The 19460-nt window shown below is 37.7% G+C and overlaps 1 protein-coding gene and 1 long non-coding RNA gene across 2 annotated transcripts in view; both read right to left on the bottom strand.

Annotated features, from left to right (window-relative positions):
- Positions 1–19460, bottom strand: part of LOC125232310 (hemicentin-2-like) — a 340497-nt gene that overhangs the window by 212180 nt on the left and 108857 nt on the right.
- LOC125232817 lies at positions 7884–9793 on the bottom strand. Its single transcript, XR_007177788.1, has 3 exons — positions 9351–9793; positions 8784–8899; positions 7884–7982 (listed from the first exon to the last, which is right to left on the bottom strand). It is a non-coding gene; the product is annotated as an uncharacterized LOC125232817 (long non-coding RNA).

Raw genomic sequence — 19460 nt, 5'->3', positions numbered from 1 at the left:
GTGTAATTTTTGATGAAATGATGACGCTTTGTTCTGATTTGTTTTTAACTCATAGTATTAGTGCACTTGGTGTCAGTGGTTAACTTCTCTATATTACTAACAAATGTGGATACTTGGGCAAGCAGGCTTTGTTAATATTGGCATAAAATGGTTGATTCCAATAAGAAGTATTTTAACGACGTCAATTATGTGGTTATTTCGTAGTTAATCTTCAGAGTATGGGTTTCTACTAAGAAACGATAAAGAGAATTTTTATGTGATGAAATTGCAAATGATGAATCATATCAATATTTCAATTTTATGTGATGTCAAACAGAGCGATTCATAATAACACTATAATGATGAGTACCTATACTCAATGCGTAAAGATATTTTGAGATGAACACATTCGTACAATACAAATTTGCGTGGAATTTCATTATTTATCATTTGCCAAAAGATGCAAAACTGAACATGTACAAAACACCTTTATCATTCATATCCCCTGACTTTAAAGTAGTTAAAAGCTTTTACAACACTCACCGAGTCTTTCAACATTTTGCCCCAAGGGCGTTCATATCGCCACAAGGGCGTCCTTGCTAGGGATTAAACCCCAAACCTCTTTGCTGTGCCTGCTTCCCAATGAGCCATAAAACCGAATGTCTGCATTGGGACCACAGTGGCTAGAATTAGCGTAGATTTATCCTGGTACTACCACCCTGTGTAGAAACGGACTCCCCGTCATATTTTCAGGTAATCAACAAGTAATTTCACTTTTATTTATATACATATTTCGCCGGTAACAATATTTTCAATCCTTTAATGTCATATGTCAAAGACATAGACGTTCCGAAATCGACTGCTTTTTATGCGTGTTTATCGATCACATCGATTTTTCATTTATGTTTTAAGAACCAATAATTACAGAAAGCAATTATTTGTCCTTTTATTTGTGTATTAATTTTGTTAATGTTTAACATATTTATTAATTTATAATAAGCATTTGAAAATAAAATGTTGTAAGTACTAACAAACCTCGTAAACTTGAGCTCTACAAACTTCGTAAACTTGTACTTATCAAACTTCGTAAACTTGCACCAATTGTCAACCTCACTTTGTCGAACAACAAACAAACATTCTATCAATATTTCTACACATAATTGGTATGAAGGGAAATCACAATAAAATAAGTATACAATTCGTACATTCATGCTTAAATAAAAGAGCAATATATCTTTATTATAACACACATAACGTAAATGCTATGCTGCCAATTTCTGTGTCCATCTCGTGGCTATCACTTCTACTCGACGCTGGATGACATTAATAATTTCAAATCAGCTTCTTCTAGTACCTGTTAAACCTATTTTTCATTAAATTGATGAATGTAGAACACAAATAAATAATTTTAAATGATATGAATCACACATCCCATGAACTGACGTCTTTATGCAATTTCTCAGATACTCAAATTGTACTTTTGACTCTACTTTCTGTGATTTTAGCAGCGTCTCCCCAGCCACTACCAAATATCCCAGACTAACTCAACCAATTTTGTTCCAAACTCTGGGGAATAAGTTTGGAACAAAAAGAATTAAAACATTGCCTGAATTCATCTCCAAAGGTTTATCACTATAACTGCTATCATTATAACTCAATCTGTATAAACGTCAGTCAAGCAAAGGAATGATTCATACCTTTGGTTAGCAGTGGCTACACTGCATGTATGGAATGACTGTTAGAGCCTTTCTCTAACCGCTGTCCTCGTTGCCTCCACACTGGTCAGCATGACTGGCATCTCAAGATCTGTATTAAAAAAGGGGTAACTATGACTTACAAAGTCACTAAATTATCTCTATATAATATCACACATTTAGTTCTATGCAAGTATTATTACAAGGTTAATCTCATATTATATTCTTTCCATTATAGGTTCTCAAATCTCACTGAAATCATTAATTCCAAGTTGCTTATTAAAGTTATCACAGTTCCAACTATTTCATCATCATCATCATTATCATTATCATGACCATTATCATTATCATGACCATTATCATTATCATGACCATTATCATTATCATGACCATTATCATTATCATGACCATTATCATTATCATGACCATCATCATGTTAGTTCCCTTTGAACTACATAAATGTAGTACTTAAATACATATGTAAAGTATCTCAAAGATACTTTCCAGTCACCATTATGGTGCATCAATATTCATACCAAAGTACTACACAAATAATGCAGTAAATCAGTAAACAAAGTCAATTTCTAACAACATTTGTCTTTCATTATAGTTGCTATTATCTCAACTAATGTATTGAGATATATCAACTTAATTCAGCATATTCAGGATACAAAATTCCATATATAATAGCCAAACTCAATATGAAAGCTTTGTAACCATTCTCTTACAAAGTACACTTCTCAAACATGTCTCTCATAAACACAACTAAGGCAAGTACATTAACACCACACATAGATCAACACATTACAGATTATTAGAGATATTTCATAAACAACAGAACACCTCTGTCGTACACATATTATCAAAGCCACTTATAGTTACATCATAGATGTTTCATAAGCCACAGAACCTCTCTGTGGTAACCACATTATCAAAGCCACTTTTAGGTAAATCATAGGTGTTTCATAAACCACATTATCATATCAGTAATTACTTTCATAAACATGAATTTAACCAACACATGAAAAACCCATAGGGAAATCAGGTAGTTCTTTCATCTGGCACATTACCAAATCCATCTTTATCAAATCATACATTTTCTTAGACACAATATACAAACTTAAAGCTATACATTTACATGGTGTCACAACGCTCCACACTAGTGGCCAACGCTTGACAAATATCCTTTTGGACCCAAACTGTGTACGAAGGTTCGTCAACCTCCCAGAAAAGCGCTAATCTTGTACACATGCCTGACTGCCCTTACAGTGTTCACCATCTTGGGGGTCCTCCCAGAGGATGCGTGAACCCATGGCCTTCAGGCGTCAGCGGCCGGGACTCACAAACCACCGGCACTTACCAAGGCTGGGGGCATAACTCCATCCCCAGCCAAATATCATAACTTTCTCATATTGGATAAACATCATAATTACCAAGGCTGGACCACGCCCCCAGCCTCTGGTTGCGGTCATACCAGCATCAGGGCTACCCGATGCCTGGTCCCAAACTCGTTGGGGCCGCGCTGACTTACAGCCACTATGGCTCTTTCCCGCATTCAACATGCGCCTTTCCCGCATTCAACATGCGCCATTTTGTGTTGCAATCATCTTTTATATGCATAAACGTGTAACAACTCCATGCCACACTCATTTCAATATATTATCCACAACAGAAACACCATCATCGTAAACTTTGTAATAATGCATAGCAATAATATTCAATTATGAAAAGTTAGTTTTAGGTTAAATGTACGAGAACGTTTTGGGAGAATAACTCCTCTTATCAAGAGATAAAAAACACCACTTAGCTTTCTTTGGTGACTCAGCTCCCCTTGATGAGCACTGATTCGAATATTAATTTACATAATTAAATTCAACACGCCATAAAGTGACAAACAGGTTTTTACTGGTTTGAATGGAGGTTGTTTCGTTCAGTTGGTAGTGTTGCCAGGTAACTCGCGAAACGTCGCGACACCGTCACCACACAGGCATTTTTAATGGATTTTAAATACAGTAGGTGGTTCTAGTCTAGGACACGTAGCGGGAGAGATAGTTCGTTAGTAAAAAGAGGGACGCTGGTGGTGGTGTCTTCATTCGACACCCCCGCTGAGGTGTGAGTGACCCCTTCCGCGCTGGGCGCTGTGGGGGCTGTGTCGGGATCAGGGACGCTGGTACCGTGCACCTTGTTTTTATAGTGACGCGAAGGGGAAACTGTGGCGCTTCAGTCTTCATTCTTATTGGTCAGGCAGGTCGAGGCACTGGCCGCCGCTCATTGGATCAGCGGGTAACCGGAGGTTGGCTATCCTGGACATTGTTGCCAGACATGGCGTTAACAATACTTATTTATTTATTTAATACTAGGGTGACTATTTCAAATCTTACAAAGATTTGTTTGTTGTCTTGATAGTGGCAAACAAGCATACGGGCACTAATAGGACGGAAGTAGATGGACGCTCCTATTACGCAATACACGCGTGCCACGCGCATCTTTTCCATGTCTGTGTACCCACAGTTGCACACACACACACATGTCCACACCCACACACAACACGTAGCACACACACACACACACACACACACAGCGCAGTTCACACACACATTCACACAGTTCTGCGACACACACACACACGGCACACACACCTTGAGTTTGTAGACTTTAGGACGCTCTATTAGTGACCACGTTTGATAGGTTAGGATAGGCAGGATACACATGTCGATGAGTTTGCGCTTGAGATGACAGAGAAGGTCGTATCATTCGTCATTTGATTTAATGGACCAAAATATGAAGCTCTTCCAGGCGTTATCAATAAGTGCATTCTGGTACTTCTATAGATTTGCCTTTTTCGATTGTCAACGTTATCTGGCAATAAAAAACGACAAAATCGGGATATAGATTCTGATCTACCTAACTATTTTTGTATTCCCGAGATAGTAGGCAGTTGCATGCAGTTGACTATACGAGTAGGTTGAATCCATCGAGTGTGAATTGCGAGCCAAAACGCTGAAAGTTGAGCGCAACCAGTGATACGCGCGCGATATGAGGTAGATCACGCGATGACTGAGCGCAATTTTGACATCCACCGGCTTCGTCAGTTTCACATGATGTATTAATGCGTCAATACCCCCATAGTCAACTAAAATCAAAAAAGTCTCACGGTATATATCCGTCAATCATTCAAAACTCTCAAAAGTTACGTTTTTGATCAGAAAAATGTCAGCTTTGATATTGTGAGATCTTATCCATATTTAATCTAACTAATTATAAAATACCTATGCAGCAAGTCACAAATGAATACATAATACGAGTAAATCTTGACCAGACTTATATCGTAACCTAACACGCAATGGACATCAAACGATTACTTCTTCCATTAATCAAATTAAATGTTTTTATGGCCTAGAAGGCGATCTATGACACTTAACTTGACTTTTTATGTCCAGAAACGAGCATTTATACTAATTTATAGGCAGTTCGTTACTATAATGAAATCGAATCAATGGAATAAAAGTTTGTGACCAATGATAGGTAATTCCGTAAGAGCATTATATTTCAACGGGTAAGCTGTGAGTTCAAGTCTCATACCAAGCAATCGAATGATTAGAAGTAAAAACATTTATTGACTTTCCTTTATAAAAAAAGTGCTGATGACAGAAAAATGACGTAAACCTAAGGTACAGCGGGGCAAATCTCGACTGGGGGACAAATTGTAAACTAATCATTTTTTTCAATTATTAGATTATTACACTACGTGAGTTCTACATGTATCCACTGAACACGCCTACCATATATAACCGGTGGACACTCTATAATCATGCAAACATTGTAAAACATGGAAAAAATTGAGCAGTTACATTTGCCCCCCAGTCGAGATTTGCCCCGCTGTACCTTACAAATAATGTTTATATTTAGATTAAAGATACGTTATCAAAAAGTTGCAATAATATGTTTAAACATTAAGTATTCTGCATTGTCATCCAAAGAAACGTTGGTGAGATTATGCTGTAATTCAGAATTATTTTACTAAACTTCCCAAAAGAATGTTCGTACATCTATTTACATTTATTTTACCAAACATTTTTATAAATAAATTATAATATTTATATTAAAACATTATTAAGAGTCATTGAGGTGTTACAATGTTTTAAAAAAAACCATCATTTAGTGTACATGTACTACCGTCATTATGAAGTCACCGGCAACAAAGTTTCGCTCCCCGATGATAGTCTTTAGATATCATATAATATAACTAAGCTTTCATACAAAAAAAAATCTAAATCGGTTCATCCGTTCGTCGATGCCACAGACACACACACACACACACACACACGCACACGCACGCACGCACGCACGCACGCACGCACGCACGCACGCACGCACGCACGCACGCACGTCACGCACGCACGCACGCACGCACCCACGAATGTCACGTAAACTTATATTAACACCCCGTCGTTTTTCCGTCGGGGTTAAAAATATTTCGTAGCCGATTTGCAATACGCCAGACGCCGACAGAAATGCAGTTGCTTTCGCGTCAATACCCACTCAGTTGCTTTTGGTAGCTCTAGTTACCAGCTTTCACCTTTATTTTACTTCAAAAGATAGGGAGATAACTACAAAAATGTCAAAAATATTGTCATGAGCGTTTGTGCATTTGACTGCGTACGCTGTGCCGATTCGAATTGAGTTCTAGTCAATTACAATGAAAACAAGGAGGGTCTCACGCGGAGTTGATATTTCAGTAGCCAGTTGATTGCTAGTAGTTACAATGAGGAAACTTTACTACAGACATTTCCATGAAACAGATTCAAAAGCAGCTACTGAAATTATCAGATGAAAGGATATCTACAGTGGTATAAAACTAATTAGAAATAATTTAATATTTTAAATAGAATTCGCCCTGTCTGGCTAATTAGTTATGTGTCTGAAATAATGAATATTTAACAATATCTAAATAGTTGTGACCTTGATTTCTAATTGGCTTTTAGCGACTTGTATTCGAACAATACTTAGAAGATATCGCAACGAAACAATAACCAGCCATCAGTACTTATTGAATATGTAATTTATTTTGTTTGAAATGATTTATGACTTTTTTCTAAAATTATTAATGGGCCTACTCATAGCCACAGAGTAGCCAAGGCGAAGACATGGCCTACGATTGAGCGAGCTTGACCAGAAGGTGCCGAATTGTCCGAATAGGGCAACATTTCATCGTCTGTAAAATATATTTTAAAGATTTCTCTATGCTCTTTATATACACTAACCTTAAGAGTTTTGAATGATTCACGGTTATTTTCATTAGACTTATATTGACCGGGATATAGACCGTGATTACCTTTTTGATTTTTGTCGAGCTCCCGATATTTCGACGCAGTTGCATGCATCATGGTAAGGTAATCACGGTCTATATCCCGGTCAATATAAGTACACTAACCTTATGCATAAACGTTTAATAAAGTTATCACGCCGATAAAGTTCGTTTGTTCTATCACAATAATACGTCGGAAAGCGACAAGCGAACTTTATCGGCTTGATGACTTTTAGTGTACGTTTATGAATAAGCACATACATATAATGGCACCATAATAAATTCTCAGAAACGTTATAATTTATTTTTTGTTTTCTCAATCCGGTAAAATTTTGTAATACCTACCTAGTCTACTTCAATAAATATTTAGAATTTCCATTTTGGAAATTAAGTATTAATTTTACTAGCGTCTCGCTTCAGCTCCGCACGAGTAAACCAGATATAAAATTAAACCTTCCTTTAGAAGCCTTTTTAGAGATACTAAGATATCATGAACAGACACTAAGTTCTTTCACGGCAAAACGGAGATAAATTGACGTGATTTTTTAAGTGGAGATAGGTGAAGGGATGGAGAGTGACATAGGTAACTTTTTTTGCCACTTTCTTAGCGAAGCCGCGGGCAAAAGCTAGTACGTACGTATGTCTTGATGTAGTTTACTCATGAACAAAACTAAAATGTAATTTTTAGGTTATCTATGTTATTTTGCTATAAAGAGAGTTAATAAGATTGTCTTCTGTACTGTGGAGTAAACACTCCTAGCCTAGTTTGGGCACTTGTCCACCGGACATTGCCCGTGTAATATGTAAAACTTGTGTTTCTTCTTAAATAAATTTACTTACTAGTACAATCTATAATTAAAATTAGGACTATCACATAAATAACAAGAAATGAAAGAAAAACATGTTCATTAAAAATATTTTATTTATGTCTGATGTGTCTTTTTCAGATTCTGACAATTCCATCTTCAGCTTGGGACCGAGCCAGCAGAGGGAGCAGCAAACTGTAACAAATGAAAACTATAAACTACCATGATTTTGAGCAAATGTAAATAAATATTTTTAATAAGAGGAAAGTCTAGTTTAATTTTCCTAAATAAACATTATGATTTGTTTTATTTGCCCAGTTGAAATGTACATTACATTACATACATTTTTTATATGAAAAATTTATGTAAAAATGTCATTTGAACTCACTCCAGTTGGTTAGTGAAGTGAGGAGGCAGTAATCATTTATCTATTATTGCAAATTTAATAGGACATAGCAATTCTATTTTTACTTAGATTCCATTCCATTTTGTCCTTGCCCGATGCATGGCAGCAAGTCAAATGTGACAGGGACGGGCTAAATGAAAATGAATACTAAAGGAAGCTCGGGTAAAATATAAAATTATTTTACAAATAAGTACATCCATGAGTGTAAAATATACCTAAACCATACATTTTTGTGCTAGGTTCCTTTGCATATTATATTGTAGAATAAAATAGTTACCGGAGTAATATAAGGGACAGTTGAGTGGCAATAAAAAATACAATTGTACTTGCCTATGTTGTTATATTATTTGTGATGGTCGGCGGGGTGAGCTATTTTCATACTAATATGATAAATTAGTAGGAAAATAGCTAACCTCTGGCGATGAGATATGGAAAAAAATTGGTATCCCATGTCTAATTTAGAGGAAAATAGCTAACCTCTGGCGATGAGATATGGAAAAAAATTGGTATCCCATATCTAATTTAGTGCTTATATATTTCAACATGTTTAAATCATGATTATGAATAGGTAAGTAATACAAACATTTTACCTGTGATGACTTTTCTTCACTTGATGGCCAAATTAGACACAACTTTTCCAGTAACATGCCAGCATAGGTCACATCGCTTCATTAAAAGTTTCATTACTGCCAGACAACATTTTTACCTGAAAGTAAATTATAAACTGATAAAAATATATAATAAAATAATTTGATTTGTCCCTACATTTAAAGTAAATTGTTATTTTTAATTAACATAGCCCGAAAACATGAGATATTATATATTTCAACATTATAATTTTGCAGCATACTTATCAAACAAACACTGCAGTATATCTACAGATAACATGAGGGCGACTGTAATGCAAATACAATAGGATAGTTATTCATCTCCAGGTGGAAACCATATTATAATGCTTTTGATACCACCTTACTAAGCTAAGGTATCTTATATTTAACCTGGTTGTTGTAGAAATAACTTAAATTTAAGTGGTCTAGCACAACCGTGCGTTCTCACGCGCGAGTCCTTTCCTATATCTAATACGATTTGAAGTACATATGGAAAGCCTGGTAAGAGACGTCGGCAAGTAAGTAATGAAAACTAAAGGGTTTACATACCTATTTCTACCACCAATCCTCTGAACTATTTCCCTATATAATGCACTTTTTCTTCGACACGATCAAAAGTCTGTTACCTCCTTCAATTTAGGTATATAAGTAGACCGCATTGCACACAACACATATTATTTTGGTTTTGCGCCACTTCATAATAATTTTAGCTTGTCAATTTAATTACACATAATACATTTTTCTGAGAAAATGTAAGAACAGGCAACAAACACTCGTCTCGGAGGGTTCATATCAGTTCATGAGTTGCTGTCAAAAACCAGCTGATGTGAGGCGGCCATCTTGTATATTAGAGATAAAATCCCGTTAAACTAGGGTCGGGCTCATTTTAAAATTTCGAGGATTTACACAAGAGATGATGCACTGTTTAGCGCTAATGTGCGTTTATGAATAAGGTTTTTTGACATCCGCACATCAACAACGTTTTAAATAGGTTGTAACTTTTTATGAATAAGGCCGTAAGTCTTCATTTTCGTCGACGTAAGTAAGTAAATAAATAAGTAAATATTCTTTATTGCACGTATCTTGGTGATTGAGGGAAGTGTCGACGGTGGACACTGTTCTTCAGTATTCTCCACGCTACTCGATCCTCGCATTTACCTTATGTATGATATTCTTTAAAAAAGTAAACTTGCCTCTCTCTAAACCCTCTCAAGATCTCTCTCTCCCTCTCTCTCTCTCTATCTATCTCTCCTCAGCATGATTATTCCCACTATAAAGACACACCAAAATTTGCATGTTAAAATGTGACCCTTATATAAACTGGCCAAATGTGAAGCCTAGACACATTTCCCCATATCGATCTTGTGAAAAACTTCATCATTTTCTAACAAAAAAAATACACTTGGAGAATAATATTTTAAATAAATTTCACGATTATTACATTACACATAAGGTACAGCGGGGCAAATCTCGACTGGGGGGAAATTGTAACTTATCTATTTTTTCTATTATTACACTATGATGTTGAGTTCTACATGTATATCCACTGAACACGCCTACCATATATAATCGGTGGACACTATATTTAATAATGCAAACATTGAAAAACATGGCAAAAATTGAGCAGTTACATTTGTACCCCAGTCGATATTTGCCCCGCTGTACCTTACTTTAAATTGCAAACGTCGAAGGTCAGTTCAAAAACTTAGTTTATTCGTAATCCCGCGTACAATTTTAACTATACTAGAAAGTGTTTCGGGTGTCCATGGGCGGCGGTGATCGCTTACCATCAGGCGACCTGTCTGCTCGTTTGCCTCCTATCCCATAAAAAAAAAAAAAGTACTCACCAATTCAACAATACGTCAAAATTTTAATTAATCATTACATTATACAAGATTAAAGCAAAATGAGTTAGCTGAAGTAACGAGTAACTGAAGAAAGGGCTCATTAAGCCCTCTAGGGTTTCTTGAGACCCTTATTAAAGGGGGTGAAAGGGCCGAGTACCCTTACATCCCCCGGTTGCATCCCGTGTCTGGCTGCAACCCTGAGTGGTCTTTGAGTATTGTTTATATGCTACAGAGAGAAGCAATGAGTTATTATGCTTTGTAAGTTACCAGTGTGCGCAGCCGAATGCACAAACGCTCACGAAACGCTCACGATAATAAAATGAAATGAAATGAAATAAATGAAATGAAATGAAATGAAATATTTATTTGTCAAAAAAACGCAGAAAATACGCAGTGTTTTTATTGAATTCTGTTAACTTCGGCATATAGTTAGGTCCATTCTCAGAGCATTCAATACTTAATACCCTTTTTCTTAAATCTGTAGGTCCGTTATAGGAAACAAGAATAGCTGTTTTTTTTTTAAATTCGTATTTTTTTTTCTGAAAATTCCCATACACCTGCGATAGATGTTGCGACAATTGCTGTTAAGAAACGGGCTTTGCGTGTTCGGAATGCGATTGACATGTCATGCTCATGGTTTTGACACTTACTTAGTGTGAATTAATTGTTTTAGTTTTAGTTTATTTATCTCGTTTATACAAATTTCACACAATTAAAAATTACATTTCAGCTTATATTACTATTCGTATAACGATCGTTACAAAAGAAATAATAAAATTAAAATTACAAATAAAACTGGAAAAAAAGCAGTGTGAACAAAAAATATTAAAATGTCATATTGGTAAAAATAAAATAAATACAGGTTTAGTACTACATAGTACAAATCAAAAATAACCAATGTCAATAATACAATATAGAATAATGAATAATGAGAAATAATAAAAAATAAATTACGGAAATGTAAGAGTAAAGTTGTAGTACTATAATTAGTACATATCAATGTCAATATTAAAATTATAATAGAAAATAATTAATGTATAAGAAAAATCGTCCATAATTTATTTTATTATTTGCATGTATTCTTTTACTGAGTATAGTTCCTTTTCCAACAGAGCAAAGCCCGTTTCTCAACAGCAATTGAATTTAACACATATCGCAGGTGTATGGTTTTTTTTAGAAAAAAATACAATCGCGACAGAGTCAGACTACATTTCTGAGGCGTTACGGTGGCGTTTCGCGTTGCAGAAATGCCATTCGGCTACGGGGCCAGGGACGTACCCTCGTATCGCTTCTACGGCATTCGTAGTAAATAGGGATGTACCGACTATTGATTTGGCCGACTAGGCCGACTACCGACTAGTCGGCTCTTGGGTGGCCGAACATAATTTTCGAGTAAATTCACATTTTGAATGCCATTTTTGGTTCTTCATTCGCGCTTTTCATGAGTTTTACAGGTTCAAAGGTTCATGACAATATTTATATACATTTTCCATTTTTAACAACAGGTTTGGCTTAGTGGGTAGTAATCCTGCTCATAGGCAGTCTATAATCCTAGGCAGGAAATTTATTTCTGTGATGATTACAGATATTTGTTGTCTGACAAAGAAAGGAATTACGAATAGGTACATTTATTTATTTATTTATCGTATGGCATATATCGTTTCTCTACTTTTAAATGTTTAAAAAGTCAGACTGCAGATACTCGATTGCAGTCGTCGACAAGGTCTTAAGATCTGCCAATTCTCCGCTAAATTTGGTGATGGGGCACTCAAAGACAATGTGGTGTACTGTCTGATCCGGGTCGCCACATTGGCATTCCGATGACTCGCGCCACCCCCATTTACACCACAGCGACGCGCAGTTACCGACGCCTGTCCTAATCCGATTTAACCGACACCAAAGTCGTCGAGGTTCCTCAAATCCCACTGGCCGGATCCCAGCTTGTAGCTCAAAAAGGTCTGTAGGCATAGACCTCGAGTCCCATTCTGCTGTCCACGCCTGTAATGTGTTAGTTTGTGGGTCGAGCAAATGGAATTTTAATGCTGGGGGTTTGCGAGATTTAAGCCTGAGGGTCTTGAGCGCGTTGAGGTCCTCGTGAATAGGCAAGCATGTGTTCGTGCGGATCTTCGAGATTTCTCGATCGAGGCACTTTTCGCGTCGGATGCTTGGCGGTAGGATATGGCTGAGTGCCGGCAGCCAGTGCGTGGGCGTTGGTTTAAGGCAGCCGCTAATAAGCCGCATCGTGTGCTTCAGCTGGGTATCGACTGTGGAGGTGTGGGTGCTATTTAACCACGCTGGTGAGCAGTATTCGGCTGAGGAGTATACAAGGGCAAGCGCTGTCGTTCGGAGCGTAGCTGCATTAGCGCCCCAGGTGGTTCCAGTTAGCTTTTGAACGATGCTGTTACGGGTCTTCAGTTTTGCGGCTAGGTTATTTAAATGCTCCTTAAAGTTGAGACCTCTATCCAAGGTGACTCCAAGATATTTAGGAAAGAAGTTGTGGCGGAGAGATTTGCCTCTAAATTTTACTCTTAACTCCTTGCCAGCTTCTTTGTTGCACAGGTGAAAGCAGGACACCTCAGTCTTAGAAGTGCTGGGGCACAGTCGCCATCTGGAGAGATAGTCGTCTAGTAGGCCCAGGTCCTTTTCCAGCGTAGCTTCCCCCGCTTCCATGCTACCTTCCTGTGTCACTAGAGCCAGGTCGTCGGCATATGCAAATTTCCGTGAGGTGGTGTTAGGCAGGTCGTGGATGTACAAGTTGAACAGGAGTGGTGCAAGTACAGATCCCTGGGGGAGGCCGTTATTTAGTATTCTGACGGAGCTTTTTGTCCCACCTAGGTGAACCTGGAATGATCTGTTGCTAAGTGCGTTTTCCAAGAGCCTGTAGATCTTTATGCAGGGCACTGTTTTAAGGAGCTTGTACAGAAGGCCCTGTCGCCACACAGTGTCGTACGCGGCTGTTAGGTCAACGAAAGCTGCAGAGGACTTCTTTTTGCTCTGGAAGCCGGTCTCTATGTGAGTGGCTAGTGCTAGTACCTGATCGGTGCAGCTCCTATTTGGTCGGAAACCAGCCTGCTCTTGTGGGATAGCGGCATTGATGGTGATGGATATGCGATTATAGATCACGCGTTCCAGGAGTTTGTAAACAACACTCAGCAGGGCTATAGGTCTGTAGCTTTCAGGTAGGCCTTCAGCTTTTCCGGGCTTTAATATGGCGACAACTTTCGCTCTTTTTAACAGGGGGTATCCTTCCCGAGTCGATGATGTTAGAGTAGAAGGAAGCGAGCCATTTTCGGGTTCGTGGACCACAGTGCTGGATAAACTCGGGAAAGAACTCATCGTAGCCGCAAGCTTTGTTAGGAGCAATCTGCTTGATACTTAGTGAGACTTCATCTACTGAAACAGGGCGGCTGAAATTTTCGTCAGCTTTTGTACTGGACTTCAGTTTATGAAGCTCAGCACGAATCTCCTTGGTGTGTACTTTGTGGCAAGGGGCTTTGGAGAGCTTTCGTATTCTGCCAGCTATCGTGTTGGGATCCAGTTTAGGTTGACACTTTTGGGAAGCAGTGCCAGTGGAGAGGCGGTTAAGTGTGTGCCAGGCTTTGCGGCTGGAATGGGCAAAGTTCATTGATTCCACGGTTTGTTCCCACCTCTTCTTTCGGGCGGAATCCAGAGATTCAATCAGCCTGTTCGCTACGGAGCGGTCGCCATTTTCACCGAACTGCTTCCAGAGTTCTTCGGCTTCATCAGTCCAACACGGGATGTATTCCTTGCGATAGCCGCGCGGAATGTATTTCTTGGCTACACTTTTTACGAGGCCGAGGAAACGTTCGTAGTTGTTGGGTAGAGGAGGGATCCATCTCACGCAGGAATCAAGTTTAGCCTTATATCCGTTCCAGTCTGCCTTCCGGAAATTCCAGCGTGGGACCGGGTATGACTCCACCATCGGTATTTTCAGGCCTATAACAACTAATACTGGTCGGTGTTGGGAGTGTGGGAAGTCCGTTAGTACGTATCGCTCGGCGGCAACTGGAGTTCCGTTCATAGCTCTTGTTGTAAAGACCAGGTCCGGGTTGTGGTCGCTTTTCCAGCGAGCTGATTTGAACGTTCTTTTTCCTTTGTTCGAAACGGCTAGAAAGATGTTGTTGCTATCCGCCCAGTCCGTGATCGCCTCCCCGTTGGCATCCGACGTCCTATACCCCCAGCTGGTGTGGTGGCTATTGAAGTCCCCGATGTAAAGGGATGGGTGTTCCAAGTAAGGAAGGGGTGGAGCGGGCCAACAGCTACGAGGTGGCTTGTAGATGTTACATATTCTCGTTTCACCGATCTGAATAACCGTGGTGGCGATGTTATTGCAGTCCATGCTATTCGAAATTACGTTGATCTGGGCGGTTAGGGACGACAGGGCATATGTCGCAGTCCCATACTGTCTGTGGTATGTGGCCGCTACCAGATCAAATCCTGGTATTTTACCTCGTTTAGCGAGTTGGGCATCATCAGCGGTGTGTGTTTCCTGAAGGAGGACTATGTCGACACCGTTGTCATGCAGAATCTTGCTTAGGCATTCCGTTTTTGAGATGCTAATCCCTTCAATATTGAGTTGCAGGACTCGGACTGATGGTCCAATGTCCTTTGTTTTAATTTTGGAGCACTGGGTAGTGCGGTGTTTATCAGCATTCGGATTCATTGTTGTATAGAGTAGAGAAAGCTGCGAGATCGTATAGATAGTGCAGCTGCCAAAGGTTGCTGCGCTCTTGGCACCACCCGAGGGACACGTGTAGGGTTATCTAAGGTAATTCCTACGGACGTGGAGCAGCATCGTCCCCCAAACATAATACGCAACCATAATTTTCAGCTAATAATTTAGTTTTATACTGTTTTTCTATCACTAATAAAGTGCCGACTAATCAGCCTTTTTTGCCGACTAGTCGCCGACTAATCGCCGACTAGAGATGTGGCCGGATAGTCGGCTTTCCCGACTAGTCGGTACATCCCTAGTAGTAAAAGTTAGCGATTTCCAAATGTAGTGCGAAAAGATTTTCCTTCGTATGTTTAAGACCTACGAATGTGTCATGCTATTTCAGTTGGTATTAGTACAAGACGTACTGACACCGTTTGAACTAGCACGACAAATACGAATGTTTCCGTAAATATACGAAGGAAAACTTTTTTGCACTACATAATATCTCAAAAGTGTTCTGGGTTCAATGTGAGTTATATGTAGCTGATAACAACAACATACAATCACGCCTGTATCCCATAAAGGGGTAGGCAGAGCACATGAAACTACTAAAGCTGCTGATGTAGCTGATATCAATGTTAAAAGTGATTGATCTGAAGAAATCGACAGTTTTGACACTAATATGTAGAGAGCGGATTTCAGGTAGCGATTTAAATATTAATATGGATATGACTCGCATAATTTATTATTTTTTCTACACACAAAAAATGTATCGGAACATAAAAGTAAAACCCTTTTTCGATGCTTTTGAGAATATTGAGCAAAGATCATGCTGATTATAAATAAATAAATATTTGTTAATTTTTTTAAATACTTAGTTTTTTATTTGACTTCTTCTTATTTAATATTTCGTCTGCGCAATGCACAGTTAAAACTTATAATATATTACGGCTCAAAGAATAAAAATGTAAAAATGAAAATAATTCGCTTCCAGTACACAAACTCCTTTTTAAAATATTTTTTTTTTAATGTAGGTTGTTGCAAAAATAACATTAATTTAATCTAATTATTAGCGAGTTTGCGGTGTGCGATGTGATAATAATAGATTGTAAGACTTTATTCGCTCCCTGAAATCCGCTCTCTACTAATATGTTCAATTGGAACCCTAGGCCACTGTAGAACTATGTCATAGTGACGTTATAAATCAGATTGTAAGAAATCTCTTACTGCTTGTCATTTTGACATGGTTGTAGTGTTGCTTAGGGTTCCAATTGGTTGGCTGTACCTACGATCTATACTTATAATTGTCCTATCTAGATTAGTGCTAATATTTGACCTATCTTAACATTGTCTATTTTTGAAGTTCGACCCGCGTCGTGGGTTGCTTCCCGTCTGTAAAAATACGTTCTTGAAATTGTAAGAACAGTTATTATTTCAATATACGATACTTACAAAGTCGTTCGGTTAGTGACCCATAAATGGGCGTTTTCCAAATTAAATTCTGAATATCGAATTTCACCAGATGGACGTGTCTGGGGGCCGATTTTTTAGTCTCACGGCGTTCGAATTCAGAAAATTGTCACTGAAAATAATAGGCAATTCACCGTTTTCAACCGGTATTTTAGTGACAGTGAGACTCAAAAATCGGCCCCCTGGGCTCATTCATCTCCTATTTTTTTTTCCCTTTTACGTCACGATTTTAGTATGAACTTACTACGAGCGTGACGTATTGGAAACTCGAATTTTGTATGGAAATTTTGGGACATTTTTTTATCGTCGGGATCGAATCAGCTCGTGATTCTGCGAAGAATGAGCCCAAACACGTCCATCAGGGGGCCGATTTTTGAGTCTTACTGAAATTGAAAACGATGTCCAGTGACAACATTTAATTTGAGAAAAAATCGGCGCCCAAATTCGATGTCCAGGAAAACATAACTGGACATAGACTGATGAGCTAGATTGTTGTGATCCAAATATGGAGCACCGGACTGCTGTATATTGTTCGCTGATGACACAACTGTTTTGATAGAAGGCAAAGATATGTCTACTTACGAAAATGAGGTGAATGATGCTTTAAATCAGACAGTAGACTGGTTATCAGCGAATAATTTAAAAGTGAACATAAATAAAACTAAGTACATTCAATTTCGATGTGTTCAAAGTAATGTAGAAACACTGGACGTCCACTATCAGGGTGAAACAATCCAAGAAGTACAATCTACAAAATTTTTGGGCATAAATATAGATTGTCATTGTAATTGGAGTGTTCATGTTGAGGGAATATGTTCTAAACTGAATAAATTTGTTTTTGCTCTGAGGAAAGTTAGTAGATTAATTTCAATACAAGCAGCCATTACTGCTTACCATGGCTATGTAGATTCCACTATTCGTTATGGCATTGTAATATGGGGGAATTCTCCACTCAAGGAAAGGGTACTATTGATTCAGAAACGATGTGTCAGAGCCATTTTTCGTCTTAAAAGACTAGATTCTTGTCAGGAATATTTCAAAGAATATAATATTCTAACAGCTCCCTGTGTATATATTCTGGAAGTCTGTTTGTTTGTATATAAGAATAAGGCATTGTTTCAGCTTGCACAGGAACTATCATCACGTGAACTTCGTCCTCAATACAAACATAAAATTTTCAAGCCATACGCTAGGTTAAGGTTGACATCAGATAACACTTATATGATGTGCATCACAATATTTAATAAGTTACCAGATAGGTTTAAAGACCAGAATCTCAGCAGATTTCGAAAAATGACTAAGCAATGGCTGATAAATAAATGTTATTATAGTTTAAATGATTTTTTTAATGACAATAATACTGATGATTTAGAATAAGGACTTAATATGTGTATAATGATAATTTTAATTTTTAGTTGAATAATTTAGTAGATATGTGGAACTAATGTGTGTATACCAGCGTGGTAGGGTTTGGAGGATAACATTATGAGCTATTAGACCTGCAACCATTGTAACCTAAACTCAACACACAATAAAATATTTCATTTCATTTCATTTCATTTCATTTCATTTCATTTCATTTCATTTCATTTCATTTCATTTCAAAGTGTTACATGCTAATATCGTAATATATAAAAATAGAAATGTAATACCAAGGACCATATAATACGGGACAGACAGAGCCCATACAAAAAAGCGTACCCGTGAAGTGTATGGGCCTTTTAGTCTTAAAACTAGATGGCGCTGTTTCACAGCCTGGAAGTGGCCAAGATCATATTTTCCTAAATATATTTTGCTTGCTTTTAGTTTTTATAAGAACAAATGACATGCTTCTTTATTTTGATATCATAATATCACGTCAATACACATTTTGAAAAAATAAATTTGTAAGCATCATCAGTTAGTATTTAATAGGTGGCGCTAAAAAAATTAGATACGATTCTTAGTATGGGACTGTAAATCCTTATGTAAATTATCCTTGGTAATAGGTACTATTTTCTCGTCAATAAAATAGTATTTAACAATGAGGTTTTATAACGCACAGTTTACACTACCGTCTAAGTAAATAAGTCCATAAAACAGCTTTATTACGAATATAACAAAGTAACATAAAATAAATCCGCTAAATGTAGCCGTTGCGATGAAATTATCAGGGCCAAAAATATTGTTTTCGGAAGCCATAAAGAAAATTTCTCATAATAAAGATAAGATTTCTTGAATTTGGGGGCAATTATGTTAGTATTAAGAATGATCTACGCTTAAATTACTATTGGGACGTGTTTGAAATTGGGGCATCTTGTAAAAAGTTAGCTGGAAGAGACCTCTTAAAGGGATAAGTTCGCCTTAGTACACACTTAATGTATTCTCTGTGCTTTATGTAGTTTGTTTTGTATAATAAAGTGTTTTAATACTACTACTAAAATAAGCTCATGGAGATATTTTTATGGCCTGTTTCGAACTGTAATCGAATCGTCACTTTTGACACTCATATCCGATCCATATCACGTCTATATACAGCAAATTTTCGTCATATCTGAAAGTTCGAACTAGACAGTTTAGATTTCAGGGTGTGTAGCCGAATGGCCCATACGCTCACGAAACGAAACGCTCGTAGATATCTATCTCTCTCTTGCGTATTGGCGCGACAGAGCCAGACTACCTTTT

This window comes from Leguminivora glycinivorella, chromosome 13, assembly GCF_023078275.1.
Source record: "Leguminivora glycinivorella isolate SPB_JAAS2020 chromosome 13, LegGlyc_1.1, whole genome shotgun sequence".
NCBI classification, from domain to species: Eukaryota; Metazoa; Arthropoda; class Insecta; order Lepidoptera; family Tortricidae; genus Leguminivora; species Leguminivora glycinivorella.
The sequence above is the reverse complement of the archived record's forward strand: the minus strand, read 5'-3'. Positions and strand labels throughout refer to the sequence as shown.